The following is a 6,000-nucleotide window of genomic DNA, read 5'->3' on the forward strand; positions in this document are numbered from 1 at the left end:
AAAAACTGTCCCATTAAGGTGACCTCAGAGCCATTTAGCTGTGAGTGAAGATCTAGCCAACTCCAAGTGGTGAAGGAACTGACAACACCGCTTCAGTGGAGGAGGCTACGCTGGGGCACATTTGGGGGAAGGAGACCAAAGCCCTGAGGTAAGTGGGAAAACGGGGTACCGGGAGGAAGCACAGGCAGGAACGTCTGTGAGGGGAGGGCTCCTGCCTCATACTGAGAACGAGGGGTGATCAGCAGGTTCTCTTAAGTGCTTATATACGAATGCACAAAGCCTTGGAAACAAGCAGGGAGAACTGGAGGTCCTGGTGATGTCAGGGAATTATGACGTGATTGGAATAACAGAGACTTGGTGGGATAACTCACATGACTGGAGTACTGTCATGGATGGTTATAAACTGTTCAGGAAGGACAGGCAGGGCAGAAAAGGTGGGGGAGTAGCACTGTATGTAAGGGAGCAGTATGACTGCTCAGAGCTCCGGTACGAAACTGCAGAAAAACCTGAGTGTCTCTGGATTAAGTTTAGAAGTGTGAGCAACAAGAGTGATGTAGTGGTGGGAGTCTGCTATAGACCACCGGATCAGGGGGATGAGGTGGATGAGGCTTTCTTCCGGCAACTCGCAGAAGTTACTAGATCGCACGCCCTGGTTCTCATGGGTGACTTCAATTTTCCTATTTGCTGGGAGAGCAATACAGCGGTGCATAGACAATCCAGGAAGTTTTTGGAAAGCGTAGGGGACAATTTCCTGGTGCAAGTGCTAGACGAGCCAACTGGGGGGGAGTTTTTCTTGACCTCCTGCTCACAAACAGGGAAGAAGTAGTGGGGGAAGCAAAAGTGGATGGGAATCTGGGAGGCAGTGACCATGAGATGGTCGAGTTCAGGATCCTGACACAGGGAAGAAAGGTAAGCAGCAGGATACGGACCCTGGACTTCAGGAAAGCAGACTTTGACTCCCTCAGGGAGCAGATGGGTAAGATCCCCTGGGGGACTAACATGAAGGGGAAAGGAGTCCAGGAGAGCTGGCTGTATTTCAAGGAATCCCTGTTGAGGTTACAGGGACAAACCATCCCGATGAGTCGAAAGAATAGTAAATATGGCAGGCGACCAGCTTGCCTTAATGGTGAAATCCTAGCGGATCTTAAACATAAAAAAGAAGCTTACAAGAAGTGGAAGGTTGGACATATGACCAGGGAAGAGTATAAAAATATTGCTCGGGCATGTAGGAATGAAATCAGGAGGGCCAAATCGCACCTGGAGCTGCAGCTAGCAAGAGATGTCAAGAGTAACAAGAAGGGTTTCTTCAGGTATGTTGGCAACAAGAAGAAAGCCAAGGAAAGTGTGGGCCCCTTACTGAATGAGGGAGGCAACCTAGTGACAGAGGATGTGGAAAAAGCTAATGTGCTCAATGCTTTTTTTGCCTCTGTCTTCACTAACAAGGACAGCTCCCAGACTGCTGCGCTGGGCATCGCAACATGGGGAGTAGATGGCCAGCCCTCTGTGGAGAAAGAGGTGGTTAGGGACTATTTAGAAAAGCTGGACGTGCACAAGTCCATGGGGCCGGACGAGTTGCATCCGAGAGTGCTAAAGGAATTGGCGGATGTGATTGCAGAGCCATTGGCCATTATCTTTGAAAACTCGTGGCGAACGGGGGAAGTCCCAGATGACTGGAAAAAGGCTAATGTAATGTCAATCTTTAAAAAAGGGAAGAAGGAGGATCCTGGGAACTACAGGCCGGTCAGCCTCACCTCAGTCCCCGGAAAAATCATGGAGCAGGTCCTCAAGGAATCAATCCTGAAGCACTTAGACGAGAGTAAAGTGATCAGGAACAGTCAGCATGGATTCACCAAGGGAAGGTCATGCCTGACTAATCTAATCGCCTTCTATGATGAGATTACTGATTCTGTGGATGAAGGGAAAGCAGTGGATGTATTGTTTCTTGACTTTAGCAAAGCTTTTGACACTGTCTCCCACAGTATTCTTGTCAGCAAGTTAAAGAAGTATGGGCTGGATGAATGGACTATAAGGTGGGTAGAAAGTTGGCTAGATTGTCGGGCTCAACGGGTAGTGATCAATGGCTCCATGTCCAGTTGGCAGCCGGTGTCAAGTGGAGTGCCCCAGGGGTCGGTCCTGGGGCCGGTTTTGTTCAATATCTTCATAAATGATCTGGAGGATGGTGTGGATTGCACTCTTAGCAAATTTGCAGATGATACTAAACTGGGAGGAGTGGTAGATACGTTGGAGGGCAGAGATAGGATACAGAGGGACCTGGACAAATTGGAGGATTGGGCCAAAAGAAACCTGATGAGGTTCAATAAGGATAAATGCAGGGTCCTGCACTTAGGACGGAAGAACCCAATGCACAGCTACAGACTAGGGACTGAATGGCTAGGCAGCAGTTCTGCGGAAAAGGACCTAGGGGTTACAGTGGACGAGAAGCTGGATATGAGTCAGCAGTGTGCCCTTGTTGCCAAGAAGACCAATGGCATTTTGGGATGTATAAGTAGGGGCATAGCGAGCAGATCGAGGGACGTGATCGTTCCCCTCTATTCGACATTGGTGAGGCCTCATCTGGAGTACTGTGTCCAGTTTTGGGCCCCACACTACAAGAAGGACGTGGATAAACTGGAGAGAGTCCAGCGAAGGGCAACAAAAATGATTAGGGGTCTGGAACACATGACTTATGAGGAGAGGCTGAGGGAACTGGGATTGTTTAGTCTGCGGAAGAGAAGAATGAGGGGGGATTTGATAGCTGCTTTCAACTACCTGAGAGGTGGTTCCAAAGAGGATGGTTCTAGACTATTCTCAGTGGTAGAAGATGACAGAACAAGGAGTAATGGTCTCAAGTTGCAGTGGGGGAGATTTCGGTTGGATATTAGGAAAAACTTTTTCACTAGGAGGGTGGTGAAACACTGGAATGCGTTACCTAGGGAGGTGGTAGAATCTCCTTCCTTAGAAGTTTTTAAGGTCAGGCTTGACAAAGCCCTGTCTGGGATGATTTAATTGGGGATTGGTCCTGCTTTGAGCAGGGGGTTGGACTAGATGACCTCCTGAGGTCCCTTCCAACCCTGATATTCTATGATTCTATGATTCTATGATCAGGCAGGCCAATAAAAAGACTTTGATAAGGTTTTTTAGAGGTATTTTAAAAAAAGAAACAGGCAGAAGCATCATGGTAATGTATGTGTTATTTAGGTGAACATATCGGGGGAGGAGTTTTCAGAGGCAAGAGTCAATGGGGAAACAGATGTGAATAAACAGAAATATCCACAAACAGCCAGCAGGCAGTGTCTAAGGCCAGCAGGCAGTGTCTAAGGCTATGTTTATACTTAAAATGCTACAGCGGCACAGCTGCTGAGGTACTCCTGTCACTGTGGTTAATCCACCTCCTTGAGAAGCAGTAGCTAGGCTAACAGAAGAATTCTTCCATTGACCTAACGCTGTCTACACCAGGTCGGCTTAACTACGTCACTCAGGGGTGTGGATATTTCACACCCCTGGGAGAGATAGCAATCCAAATGTAACTTTTCAGTGTAGACCATCCCGAAGAAAATTGATCAGGTCAGAAATGTTCCCTCTCCTCATCTAATCTGAGATGAGGGGCTTCACCTTGGCAAACAGGAAAGCTGGAAACAACAGGAATCAATAAGCTAAGGACATTGCAATCTCCCTATTCTCTCCATGCCATATACAGGTACGAGAACATTTCTATGAGGCAGGAAAACAGGAAGCATCTTAAAAATTCTCCTCTCTTTCAGGATTTTTCTTTCCTGAGACACTTGCAGAGTCGGATAAGCAGTGGAGTGGATTACCTGCAGACAAAGAAAAAAAGCAGCATCTCTCTATTACAAATCCAAATGAGTCGTTATTATGAGTCCAGCTAGCATCACTGCTCTTCCTTTTGTATGAACCTTTGAGAAGTAACTGCTAATGTATAATTACTGTAGGCCTTATCTCTCTGTCCTTAAGTTCTTCTTTGAAAAAATGTCTGGCGCTGGGGCTCCGGTGGGAGACAAGCATCTGAACACCTAGGGTGAGGCAGTTATGCACATGCCCCTTGGCAGAAACGTCAGTGCTGAGAGAACTTTTGAAAATTCAGGAGCTGCATGAGTTTAGGTGTCAACAGGATTAGGGGGCAGCCAAGTGAGGGTTCTATGGATCACAGTGGACTCTAAAGCTGGGGCTATTAACCTAGATTTGGGAGAAAATGTCATTTTTCATCACAAAATCATTATGAGGGAAAAATTCTGACCATCTCTAGTCAGAAGACTATCAGCGGAGGGTCTTCAGCCCCAGGGGTCTGCCAGAGCCTATGCTTGGCTGGCTTTAGGGTGCTATGGAAGAAGAATCCATTCATTTTTTTCAAAATTCTTGGCCATCAAGTTTTTCAATTGGGTGAATTCTGTCTTCCAGCTGTTGGGGACAGCTGGAGGCAGAGTTAAGTTTGGCTCATTGTGGGTAATACTGGCACTTACATAGCAAGATGATGGGCATTAATTCATTTTAAAAACTGTATCAGAAGTTTGAATTCCTAAAACCAATCTATATGTGAGTTAAAAAAGCACCATTTCAAAAAATAGTGATACATTAAATGTTCTCTACACTGTAAAAAATATTTTGATCGATATTTTGATACTTATATAAAAAAATCTGCCAAGAGAGGAATAGATGGCAGTAGAAATTAAATGACGAACAGAAGCACATAGTGGGTCCCGCCCCCCCCAAACAAACAAACAAACAAAGAAAAAACAAGCCAAAAAACAAGAATAAAAAGAAAAAGCATTAAGAATAATACTTTCCCAAAAATACTCTTCCACGTAAGCAGTTGTGGAACCTACCCCAGAGCTGTTATGCAGTTCTTTATGGGGAGCGGAGGGAAGCAGGGTTTGTGCGATCGTCAATGGGAGGGGAGGCGGAGTCGGTGTGATCATGAATGAGAGGGGAATGTGTCCATCACACAATGTCTCTATTAAAAATGTTCCGCACTATGAACAACATCAGCCTGTTTTAAACTGCTGAGAAATGGAACGTTTTGAATTGGCTTTGTTGAAATGTAAGGAAAGCATCATGGACTCTGCACGATGCTACGAGAAAAGTAGAACCTGTCAGTTTCTTAGCTTTTTACATGTCTACTTGAAATAACAAACTGTTGAAATATAGTGTCATGATCTCTACCTTTCTCTCCGCTGTCGCGTCTCCCTTAAAATAAAACACAACATAGAGAAGGTGAGAATATTTAATGAGCACTGAAAATCCATATCAAATATTCATTGCAGCACTTTCATATTGTTCCAGGAAATATGTTTTTGAAATTATATATGGAGCAGCATCTCAGCTGATGTGAACTGGGGCTGCTATAGTCACACAGTAGTACTCCCTTGTTTTATACCTGCTGAGGACAGTGGCAGATAGAGTAATTTCCTGCAGAAACCACACTGAGGGCAGGTCTACACTTAAAGCGCTGGAGCGCTTCAGTGAAGATGCTACCTATGCCGACAGGAGGACTTCTCCCATCGGCGTAGGTACTCCACTTCCCCAAGAGGAGGTAGCTATGGCGACATAGCGCTGTCTACACAAGGGTTTAGGTCTGTTTAATGGAGTCACTCAGGTGTGGATTTTTCACACTGGGGAGCGACATAGTTATACCAGCTTAATTTCCAAGTGTCGACCTGCCCTGAGTTCTGCTAAACTTCAGTATTTTAGGAGGTCAGTGTATTAAAAATGCAAATGTGTATGTATTATTGGAGGATGGTCTGGAACTTCTTTAAAGGGGAGACAGAACTCATGGAAGGCCTGGTGAGTGTTGTGAACTCCAAAGGACTCTTTTAAAACACTGGGCCAGACAAGACTGAACTTTGAGTTGAGTGGGTTTCCTAGGGGGAGGGGAATGCAAATTACCCACCTCCAGACCCATCTTTTTGAAGCTACTCCTTGAGAAGCCCATTGTCTGGCTGATTACCCATTCACGGGCTCCACAGATCAAAGACACAAGACTGG

The sequence above is a fragment of the Natator depressus genome, chromosome 23 (assembly GCF_965152275.1).
Source record: "Natator depressus isolate rNatDep1 chromosome 23, rNatDep2.hap1, whole genome shotgun sequence".
Classification (NCBI taxonomy): Eukaryota; Metazoa; Chordata; order Testudines; family Cheloniidae; genus Natator; species Natator depressus.